The sequence below is a fragment of the Planococcus citri genome, chromosome 4, assembly GCF_950023065.1.
Source record: "Planococcus citri chromosome 4, ihPlaCitr1.1, whole genome shotgun sequence".
Classification (NCBI taxonomy): domain Eukaryota; kingdom Metazoa; phylum Arthropoda; class Insecta; order Hemiptera; family Pseudococcidae; genus Planococcus; species Planococcus citri.
In genome coordinates this window covers 46037853-46050583 of record NC_088680.1, presented here as the reverse complement: position 1 = coordinate 46050583, position 12731 = coordinate 46037853, and the positions used below count along the sequence as shown (strand labels likewise).

Sequence of the window (12731 nt, the reverse complement as noted above, 5' to 3'; positions counted from 1 at the left end):
ACATTGAGTGGCCCGGGGGCACGGGTTAATCTTCACGGATTTGGCTGAAATTTTTTTTGTGTACTATCTACACCTAAAGGAAAAAAATGAGCGGGTGAGACAGTGAATATTTAACAAAATAAGTTTTGCTGTGTAAATGTGGACAACCCTAATACGGGGTTTAAAAAACGTTAAAAAATGTAAAAATTAAAAAAAACTGCGAGGGAAATTTTTAAACAACTACTAAATGTCATTCTGAAACCCCAGCAATTTTTCAGTTTTCTTTTCTACTGAAACTTCAAATAACTCATGGAAGGACTAAAAATCAACTTTAGAATCCTATAACTTCAGTCGATATGCTTATATTGGACTCTGTTCACGTCTATCGACCTTTTCACGTCCAAGTTACCGCGAAATTCCAAGAAATGCGCGTTCAAAACTGAATTTTCGAACAATTTTGTAAATTGTAAGATTGCATATTCATAAGTGAATTTTTGACCAATTTTGCAGTAAATTCCAGAATAAATGTGGATAAACTCAAATCTTCAAAGACGCCGGAAAGTGAGCGTTTTTTTCAACAAGATATTGTATGGTTGGGTCTACGTAATCAAGTCAAAAATAATCACAAGTTGGAGCCTCCATGGAGTAATTTGTAATTTCCGGAGAAATTAGAAAACTTGCTAGAGTGAATTTAATAAAAATTTACTCAATTATTCGACTACCTAGAAATGTAAATTTTTTTTAAAACTGGAAAACTCCGGAAGCTAGATCAAAAAATTGGGAATAAAGTTCAAAATTTCATCAATTTATGCAAAAAAAATCATAACTGCAAAATGATTCACGAAAAACATAAAATTACCTCAAATCGATGAAAATTCGTCAATATACCAGACCATTAATTTAAAAGAAAATTTATGGCATCAATCACCTCAGATAGGTAGGCCTATATTATGCAGCACACCTGTTCCATCAACTGGTTCAAGAAGTTCATTCTTTACGAGGCTATAATTTTGGCATATTCGCAATAAATTACCATATATCGCGCATTGCAATAAAATCAGCATCTCGTTCACGATGTACATACCTAGTAGATACTTATGAGTACAGATAATTTCGCCATCACAAATCAACGTCTATATTGTATGCCCGAATAATTGACGAATCGGCGGGAAAAAAATCGCGAACTATAAGGCGGTGTAAAGTATGGTTGCATTGAACGTATACTTATAGTAAACTCGATAAGGCCAAAGTCAAACTAATTACCTGACCATGGCCATGACCACACACACCACGCTAATTATCGTATAGCAAACCAGCAAACCACACAAATCGTGAGCGACTACCGCGGTAATACTTGTAAGTATAAACGTATCTATAAGTAAATCTACGCGACAAAGTAGCATAACATACCGGCGACTTTTTATGCAGTTATTAAAGAAAGCTCGCGATAGTCAAAATTACTCGTACAGCGCACACTTTTTGAAAAAAAAGCATTAACCACGTACATAGATATACACGATTCACTGATGCAGGTATGATATATAAAATAATAATTCGGGCACAAATCGACTTCACCCGTCAAAAACTTGTTTCAGTTTGACATGACGTTTGTTTACATACGACAAACTGAAATAAGCGCCATCTTCACTCCCCCCGTCATCCTTTTCGGTTAACTCGAGATCTCGAAGTAATTACAACTTTCTTAATTGAATGAAAAAAAATCCCAGCACCCGCATCTCGCTCAATTATACACGTTGTTCGCAGCATCATCATCAGTAGCAATGCTACTGTATGTGTTCGATTGTCGCGATGTCGCATCGGGTACACTGTAGCTGTACACACATGTGTGTATCTGTTCGGTTAATTAATCGATATCGGATCTGCGATATTAATTACGTGGACAAAAACGCGCGGTAAACGGCTCGATTATTTTACCAATTACTCCAGCTGTGACAAATTATACGCAGCGGTATCGAAGCCAAGCCACGATTTACACACCAAAATATACTCATACACGAGTATACGATGCGATACCACCGTAAATATGAGATATGAGAAAGCCTACCTACCTACGCGTTCTCGTTCTACTCTTGTGCTTTGCCACACCGAGCTCGAGACGCCACGATGTTCTACTAATGAGATCATATATACATGTATACTACCTATACACAGTATTACATACTGGCGTAATTATCTCGCCCAGTACAGACACACTGTACCTACAGAAGAAAGACACAGACCGAATTTTTTGTCGCTTTCGCAAATTAGCTTTTCTCCAATTTCGCCTCAGCACCGCTTATCGTTTAGAGACCTCCGGCTGCTGTTACGTGGCGTGGTGTTATCGCTGGCAAATTTTAATTGACCTCGATCTCGTTTTTGTTTTGTTTACCTCTGCACCTGCCTTATTTTTTGATCGAGTTCTCATGACCCCTTCTGCAATTCTCTGCTTCTTGTCAAGTTTAGATAAATTGGTATCGGAATGTTCGGTTTCTATATTTTTTTTCGCTCTTTTTTCAACCGTTTGTATTTCGAGATCGATTAGATGGTCGATTTTTTAAAAATTCGATTCACTTTTTTAAACATTTTTCTTTCTTTGATTCAAAAAATAAATTAAAAATTCGTGTTTTTCGAACATTCGAACATCAATATAAAAAGCTAAAGAACGATTAAAATCTCCGTTTTTGCCTTGCAAAATCAATTGTTCGTAATTTTTCTGTTCATGGGATTTTTTTTCAAAAAGTTGAAATTACAGATCTGAAGTCTGAACCGCTGGAAACAGCTCTCGGAGAACTAACAACGGCGGATCTAATTCACAAAATGTTGAATTTCAATCCCACCTTTTAAATGATAATTTCACCGGAAAAATGCAAAAATTTTCTGGAGGTTTCAAAACAGCTCAAAACCATAATCAATCGAGTTTAGGAGGTAAAAAATCACTGAAAAAAATTTTGAATTTAAACCAATAAAAAATAATTTTGAAAATTCAAGTCTAGATCCATCTAAAAGGCCACCAAGACGATGTATTCGAGTTGACTGGGGCTGAACTTCAATTAAGCCTTTTCAAGGAAATTTTTCGGAAACTAAAAAAATCCAAAAATTTGCTGGAAACTCCAAAACGGCTCAAAATCACCTTAAATCCATTTTAAAGTAACTTATGGAAATAGTCTTTATATGGCGATTCCTCCAAAACTGGAAAATCAAAAAAATCTTCAAAGGCTTCAGAAATTCTCAAAATCACGATAAATCAATTTGAGATATCAAAAATAGGGTATAAACCAAATTTTAGCTCCTTATCTCAATTTTATCAAAATTTTGATTTTTTTCCTTCACAAATTAAATAAAGGATTTTTTAAGATTTTGCAAAAAATCTAAAACTAAAACCCAGCAACTGAAATTAGGCTACCTTCAATCCATCTTATAGGACAGAAATAGTCTTTTTATGGCGATTTCTCCAAAACTGGAAAATCAAAAAAATCTTCGAAGGCTCCAGAAATTCTCAAAATCACGATAAATCAATTTGAGATATCAAAAAAAGGGTATAAACTAAATTTTAGCTCCTTACCTCCATTTTATCAAAATTTTGATTTTTTCCTCGCAAATTAGGCAAATTTTGATTTTTTTAAATTTTGCAAAAAATCTAAAATTAAAACCCAGCAACTGAAATTAGACTATTTCAAGGTCGCTGACCATAAAAGTGACTATAAAATTGAGGACCAGTTCACAATTTTGGAAAAAAAATTCCAGACAAAAGTAGGTTTTTTTTCAGTGAGAGAGTAATAACAAACGTCATAAAATGTAACCTGGATTCAAACTCTGCGACCTCAAATCAATTTAAAAACACCCTTATTCCGATTTTTTTGAAAAATCATCAAAATGCTAAGTGCGAATTTTCTGCATTTATACGCATCGCGATTAGCATTTCGTGTTAATAAAATTGCATAACCAGTTTGCCGGGAAAACGCTATCAAATGGCTCGAGCATTTTTTTATACGAAAAAACTTCTGATCTCGAATTGAAATTCTGGGCTGAAAGGAGGAGAAGTGCGTAGCATGCGACAAATTTATCTCCATATAAGACATATTTATCAAATTTCACCATAGCGAGCCACTTTCCTGGAAAATGAGCCATTTGTGGGCTCAAAATTAATCTGAAAATGTTTACTGGACACCCTCTCACCACCCCACAATTTGAAAACTACCACTTTCAGACTATTTTAAAGCCTCTAGAGTTTCCAATTTTCTGCAGAAATTTCAAATGGCTTTGGAAGGGGCAAAATTTTAGCTCTTTCAACTTCAATTGGTCCATATTGGATACCTTCTCGACTTTTTTTGGTGGTCATTGCAAAATTCCAGGAGTGTCAGTTCAAAAGTTCATACTGATTTGTAGGCGAATTTCCAGGAAAAATTAAATTTTCAAAAACGACGTTTTACGAATGGTTTTTTTGGCAAAATATTGTCTGGTACGTTTACATAGGTATTAATCTTGTTTAAAAATTATTTTTGGCAATTCTAGAACTTCCAGTGCGAATTTAGATTTTTTTCAACATTTTTGAATCTCTGTACGAAGAAAAAATGAAAAAAAACATGTGGTGTCTACCTGAAAATTTGCCCAAATATCGATAAACTAATTAGTAATTAAACAGGTCAATAATGAACTACAATTCGATTTTCAGCTGCCCAAATTAATTTCCACGCCTTCTGAAGAAATTCAAAAATTCTGAAAAAATTCAAACATTCTGGAGAAATAAAAAAATAAATTTGGAAAGTGGAAATTCGCTCTTACAATTTAAACTGGAGGCGACACCTCACGAGGTTTCGTTGTAAGATATAAATTGAGTTCAACTTGGCGATTTTTTGCTCGAATATCACCCGCAATACGATCTTGAAACAGAAGCCTGATTTTCCGTAAACAGCGATGCTTTCATGTCAAGCCCTTCCTTAAAATTACCTAACATTAGTATGTACGTAATAAGACCACACGCGCGCGCCATGGGGTGATGCTTTATCTAAAAACATCCGTATACTTCGACCCAAGCGTCAAAAAACAATACCCCTTTGTAAAACAATTAGAATAGATAGTGTACTAAAGACAGACCGGAACGAATTACGAAACAGTTATATCTCCACTCGAGCTTCAAATCACACACACATTTCGAATGATCCGCCGATTCTCGGTAACTCTTCAAGGACAACCAAAAAAAAAATTCCTATTCAATCCTAACCAGCTACCTGAAGTGAGAAAAAAAATTCAAAACGCATTCCAGGAAACCAATTATTCGTCCAACAATAAAAGATAGAAACCCGCTACATATGAGGGAAAAAAATGCTTCAAATTCTCTCGTAAAAGGCTACTCTGGCCGGCAAATCTTCATCGGTGTGTGGAAAAAAAAGGGTCGAGTGTCGGCGGTGGCGGTGGAGGAGGCCGCCAACGGGACGAATACGTTGGCGTGTACATCGCATACACCTATGGAGTAATATATACGAAGATAATATAACCTTTTAATGGAATCTCACAGAGAGGGTAAAAACATTTGCACACGAAATCCCTGTTTAGGGTTTAGACGTCATGTCGTTCGGTGAAATCCAAGTACTACCGTGCATAAGAAAAGATACCAGAGGACACCTCTACCCCGTTCGCAGTCCCCTGTCCGGACGATCGCGTCTCGAGCCCCGTGTATTAAAGGTATACGCGCTGCAAGCGTCGTGTATACGTACGTATATAAGCTCCACCTAGGTGTCATGGTTGCAACTCCGAATCCTTCTCTCTTCGCGTCCCTTTTCAACTTATAAATCCCTTCATTCTTAACAAAACACGTCACACTTCATCCTTTTACTATTGTTCGTATCCTGCGGCTTCGGCTTCTCTTTCCTCCCTTCTACCTTTACCACTCGTACTCTAGCTACTTCCATATACACGTCGGGCTCGTACTATAAAATGTTGGAAAAAAAACTTGGGCTTTGGTATAGCTATACCATACCTACGTAGAAGGGAGGAAAAAAATAGAAAATACGCCGACGCTGCATTGCCAAATTAATAATCGATTTGCGAACGATCGCGATGGTTCGATTTTTTTTTAATAGCATAACAATTAATATACGTGCTCTTTCCCCTCTGCTGCTTGGCCTGTGACTCGTATTTCGCGCCTGAGCTACGTACCTACGTGATTTATGTAGCCGATGTCACCGACTACCTTTTTATATCGTACTCCATAAATTAACCAGCTTTCAATAAGTATTGACATTTTTTTAATTTGTTAACAATACGAAGATGAAAATAAAATTGCCTATATCTACCCGGACCTCTGTGTAGATGATGAGTCGAATCGCGTCGAGTAATTACCATTACAGTGGGCGCGCGACTTTCATTCAATATACGGGTTTCATTCAATCTATACCACGTTTAAGGGATGGTCGATGTGAATGGTGAATTCTTAATAGACTCGATATAGCTTAAATGGTGATCCTATCTTTTGATCTCGAACTTGAGCCATAAAAGAGGAGCTTGCGGACATGGAACAAAAATTATCGATTATGAAGAAACTGAAAAAAAAAATGTGGTCTTTCAAATCTAAAATAAGCTTGAATTTCTCCTGCAAATGAACTTTTTTTTGTAATTTTTCGATGAAGATACAGACAGTTTTTCTCAAGATGGATGCGGCTTTTAATCATTGCTCTTGACAACTAAAAAAAAATGTAAAAAAAAAAACATTTTTTGGCAAAGTTTTCAAAAATACTTAGACTGTTTTTTTTTGTCAAAATTGTCAAAAATTCCGTTTTTTTTCAAAAATTGCAGAAAAAAGTTTTTTTTGACCAAACTTCTCAGAATGTCTTGTTTTTTGTCAGACTTTCAAAGAAATCCAACTTTTTTACCAAAAATTGCCAAAAAAGATCTGTTTGTTATCAGAATTAGGTATCAAAATAAAATAAATATTATATTTTCACTGTTTTTTTTTTCTAATTAAAATTTCAAAAAAGTCAATTTTTTATCAAAATTGCAGAAAATTCTACCTTGAAAAAAAAAATGTAAAAAGAACATTTTTTGTCAAAGTTTCCAAAAAAAGATTGTTTTTTTTTAGTCTGCAAAATTGTCAGAAAATCTAGTTTTTTGTCCAAATCCCAAAAATTAGGGCCGGTTTTTCTCTTGTCATTATTTGAGAAGTTTTGTCTTGTTGCTAAAATTGCAAGAAATCTTTGCATTTGAAAATCAAATTTTTGAGAAAAACTAATTCGAGGAATGGTCGTTCGAGGAAAATTAAATTCGGAAAATCAGATTTGAAAATTCGGCAGTCAGGAATATAAAACATTCGGAGAAAATTTATTCGAGGAAAAAATATTCATTCAGATTGATAACAAGGATTGGTTTGGGAGATCGACCCAGAATCCTGAAATAGGGCATACGTACAATCCGGATGTTGCCCTTGAATAGTGTTTTTGGGGTTTTCGACTTTTCCACCCATTTTTACCCCCTAAAATCGAGGCAGAAAAAAATAATCATCGACAAAAGGTACCTATACCTATATGAAATCCACGCGATAAAATTGTAAAAAAAAATCACACGAATCATACGCTGAAATAAATAAGTACATAAAACGATTGGGCTATAAAGCGATTCGAGGACCGGATGACACGAGGGAAATTTTGTTTATAAATACGAACATTTTTCAAAAATTTTGACGTGTTTTAGATCATTACACAAGTACCACGGTTTTACCCTCGACTGGTAAAGTTTTCGGCAGTTTAACGAGCCGAGTTTTTCCGCTGGTCTCCCTTTCAATAAACCAGAAAGCTGACCAACATCGAACCTAGCAAAAGTTGTAAAGTTCACGTTAACGAATAGCGCTGCTTCGGTTGTGCGTGTGTATGTGTGTGTGTAGAAGATGCGCAGCGAAATGAAGTCTTTAACATTTTGAAATTATACGGGATATCTGTTGCATATGACCGGCCTTCTTTTATGCTACAAATGAGATAGAAAACGTAGAGTAGGTACATGGTGTATACAGTCTATACTTAAGTTGCTAGGATGTACAGCAGGCAGCATGCAAAGGTATCGATTATTCGAACGCGGGAATAAAGGGATTCATAAATTAAACCGCCGCTGGAATAAATTATACGGCGTTAATACTTAATGTTAACGCATTAAGCAAACATTCGCCTCTTCGTCGCACCCGTCTCTGCTAATTCCAATTCTCCGTGTCTCTTTCTGGTCTCGTTGCCGCTGCTTGTTTCGCAGTAAGGCGTCGAATGCCAGCCTCATGTACCGAACTCCGAAACGTCAGGTGGGTTGGGAAAGAGGGAGGAATTTAGCTTATATAATATAGTGACCAAAGGACGACTCTATGGTTAAAGGCTGACAATTGTTTGTAATTAAGATTTTCTTCACCCTGCGATGATTATCATTTTACATGTGAGCCATCTTCTCGTCGCCTCATTGCACAGAATCAGCAAAGTATATACCTATAGTGAATTTTTGTCCTACTGTATAATGAATAGTCACAGCAGCCAACAGCCCCTTGTTTTTATACATAGGTACCTATACATTAGACGAGACCAATTGCTTATACGGTGCGGCTGGCGATGTTATGGCGTTTAAATTAACCTATTACATTAATATCATTTTATGTAGGGAGGTGAGCCACCGCACAGCTCACAAACTGATATTTAATGTATACGCGAAACCGTTATTATGTGGAACTGGTTTATTTGATTAAGACATTAGGTTGCGCTTTAATACAAAGGACAAGACGTAGCTGTGAGCCATTTGCATTGAATTACGCGCCTTCTCCTGTCCTGTACCCTGCCTTGTGTTTTTATAATCTCTCTAATATAATGTAAAGCGAATACGTAGTACTATACACATAATATAGGCTATAGAAGAATGTCGTATACGGTGTTGTTTTTTTCGTCGTCTTGCATATTATAAATAATATATACAATTTCACTGGATACAATTTACCGAGGAGGTGTTTTGATTCGGTCTAATGTGGATATTGTGTGCTTATTTGGTTAGAAATTTTGTTGAATGAGCTTTGATGGAAAACATTGGCAATCTTACGAGGAAAGCCGTTGGTCATTCAATCGTTGATTTTGATTTTTTTACTAGAGCACCATACATACGGCGAACTGTTTGTTTTGAAAATAATGGCGCCGAACAGAATTTTGAATTAGAACGGGTAAAAAATATAATTGAAAATCTATTATTCGTTGCATCGATCAAAAGACTCACAAAAACGATATATTTAACTTTATGTTTGCTGAATTTCACTTTTTTCGAAAATCCAAAAATCCAAAAAAAAACCACCAAAGGCTCCAGAAATGCTGAAAATCACGATAAATCGATTTGAAATATCAAAAATGGACTATAAACCAAATTTTAGCTTCTTACTTCAGTTTGATCAAATTTTGATTTTTTTATCATAAAAAATTTGAAAAAAAAATTTTTGCCAAAAATTGAAAATCAAAATTTAGCAACTGAAATTAGGCTATTACAAAAAAAAGTTATACTTTTGTCTAAAAAAATTTATTTTCCTTTAAAATTGTGTGCTGGTCCTCAATTTTATAGTCACTCTCGTAGTCAGCGATTAAAATTTTGTCTGCAAAAGGCTCATATACCCGTATTTAAACATCAAAAACGTCTCCGTTTTTGTCAAAATTATAAAAAAAATCTCAACTTTTGTCAAAATTGCTAAAAAAGTTGAAAAATCACTCTTTGGCCATAATTTTCAAAAAATACATTTTCTTTTTACAAAAAAGCAAAGCTTTCTGTCAAATTTTATGGACAAAAAACTGGTTCTTCTGCAATTTTGGCAAAAAAAAGAAAGAAAAAAAAACCGGAAAAAATAGACACGTCATTTTGATAATTTTGATAACAAACAGGTCTTTCCTGGCAATTTTTGATAAAAAAGTTCGATTTTTTTGCAAGTCTGACAAAAAACAAGACATTTTTTTTCACATTTTTACTGCATGAAAATACCCCCTCCCCCCCAAAAAATGATGATTAAATAACTTGGAACAGCGAGGGAATTTTTTTAAATTTGTAAGCAAGCAGTATCTCAGTTTTTTCATTTCTCTAATTTTTTAAACAAATTTTTCATTTTTGATTTTTTTTCATTTTATAGGTTTTTAAAAAAAATTTCAACTGTGTTTCGAGCAAAATTCATGACTTTTTGATGACTTTTCATGACTTTCATGACCACCTACCAAAATTCATGACTTTCATGACCGTTGGAGACACCCTGTAATGGGAATTCAATTGTGACAGTGAATTTGCTTTTCTACGTAAGATACCAGTAATAGGTAACTGATGGTGATTTGATTTTCTCATCAGAGCAGGAAATATTCAAACGATTCCCAAAAATGTGCCTTTCTATTAAAAAAATCAACATTGTCTTAAAACTTGTTCTGAGAAAAACTCGTTTAAATGTTTCACGCTTATCACCCCCCCCCCCCTCTAAACATTAAACTCAGAATTGTAGTAAAACTAAGCAGTTTAGGGGGAAATTCACTGAACAAAACTTGTAGAGTTTAAAATTTCCTACACTATTGGTAACAATTTTTTATTTTTTTTCATGCTTCGTTTTAAAAATATTCCACAATCACTCAAATTTTTCAAATTTTCATATTTTTGTAAGAACTTTTCAGCATAAATATTAATTTTATGAAAAAAGTAAGCATTCTAAGAAAAAAATGAACTGAACTTAAATAATTGTAGATCATAAAATTTCCTCTTTGCTACAAATTATTAGTTTTTCACTGAGATGCTTATCAGAAATAGATACCTATTTGGAAAGAACGATGAACTTTCTCAGATTTTTCTTCCCTAATTTTGGGATACTGCATTTCAAAAATTTTTGCATTCTTTTTCATCACTTCAACTGTTTTAAACATTTTTTGCTCAATTTTTGCTTTCAAAACTTAAAAAAAACAACATAATTTTGGATCCTTAAGCCACCTTTAAAAGATCACTTGAAATACTTCTTCGTATTAACTATGCAATGAACAATGAACATATTTTGAAAATCAATCAAAATCACTCTTCCTCATACCATTTAAGTACACTAAAATGGGGGGAAAAATGCCAAAAAATGCACATTAAAATGGACAACTTACTCGACGATACTGCTAACTGCGACCATGTTCGCCATAAGGTATACCGTGACGTCGACACAGCAGAAACGGTTGAAATCTCGCTTATCATACCACTTCGATCGGCGTAACTTAACCCCGCGTAATGTAAATTCATCACTAATTAAACCTCATCGGAAACACATACACGTGTTAAATTACCCATCGCCAAGGTATCAGTCTCATTACCGAAATACTCTCGGGTGAACGAGGAAAAAAAAACACCAATAGGTAACAATAACAACAACAAACCTTCTATACACGAACTACCGCCGCCGCATGTAGATCTACAGATACACACGACATATACCACAATAGCATCATTAAAATAAGACACAGAGATACATCACAACCGGGCACACATCACTATAAACGCTCGAAGATAAGTCACGCAGAACTGAATGATGCCCGCGGTGACATCAGACGACGACGACGACTAGAACGATGCTGATGATGATGACGATGATGACGACGACGACGACGCAGCACGCAAACTGCAACCCATCTGTCATTACCGAGTAATAGATGTTTGAAATAGTTTTCATTCTCCTATGTCTCGTGCTTCTTTTTATGTGTATATGGTACGCAGACAGAAAGACAGAAGGTAGGTGAATAGGAGGAGTAACGAGGGGTGAAAAAAATGAACTATGATTTGGGGGACACGAACGTCGAACTTTTGTTACGGTTTGGAATCGATACCGTAGACTTTCTGATTGGAGTAGACCTAATCACCCTATATGAGGTTGACAGATTCTGCTGACACATCACATGATCAAATTGCAATAGAGGTCACTCGCGAATAACTATAAACTGACCAAACAACCGATTTATCTACCAAATAGGTATTCGAAACATGGCCACTATTCACTACACCATCACCACCAACTTACACATCGCGAACGAACCATTATCAGCAACCATAGAGTAACAATTCCAAGACTCAGTTCACAATCATGAAATACCTACCCAGGGTACAATAATATGTCCCACCAATAAGACAGGTGATACAGATACGCTGCACCGCAGGGACACGAAGAAGATATTCGGAAATGTGACAACCAAGCATGTAGGTACATATAGGTAAGGGTAAAATCATTCGTGCACAGATTAGGGTTGCTACGCTGGGCGGGGGATCTCGCTTGAATCACATTTACCCTTATGTGAGATACGGCTTGTCGATTCTTAATCAATGTCATACACGCCACAGACCAACGCGTAAGAAGATGACAAGTGAAAAATGATTTTTTTCGCATCCGGGTGATGGCGATGGTGGTAAAGATGGCGGAGGGCGGACCAGGGTAACGCGAGAATCATCCCTCGGTGTGTTGAAGAAATATCTTGACATTTTTTATACTTTGTATGTAGGATAAATATAGGATGGGAGGAAAGGAGGGGAACATAAGCGAAGGTATACGGTGATTTGAAACCAACCATAGATGGAATACTCGGGGATGTACGAGTACCTACTGTCATCTGAAACTATTTCAAGAACAAAATTTCCCTAAAGTGTTCCAAAACGTTACGCAGATGCGAAAAAATAACTTGCAATGACATTTTAGATGTCAAAGAATTCGGGAATTTTTTGAAATACAGTATTTTATTTTATGAACATTGCAAAAAAAAAAAAATAGT

At 35.5% G+C, this 12731-nt stretch overlaps 1 protein-coding gene across 1 annotated transcript in view; it reads right to left on the bottom strand.

The window, feature by feature from the left end:
- Positions 1-11447, bottom strand: part of LOC135842437 (homeotic protein antennapedia-like) — a 58595-nt gene extending 47148 nt beyond the window's left edge. The window contains exon 1 of the mRNA XM_065359899.1: positions 11085-11447. The gene's annotated coding sequence lies outside the window, so the exon portion shown is untranslated. The remainder of the gene's footprint in view (positions 1-11084) is intronic.
- Between the last annotated feature and the right edge of the window lie 1284 nt (positions 11448-12731).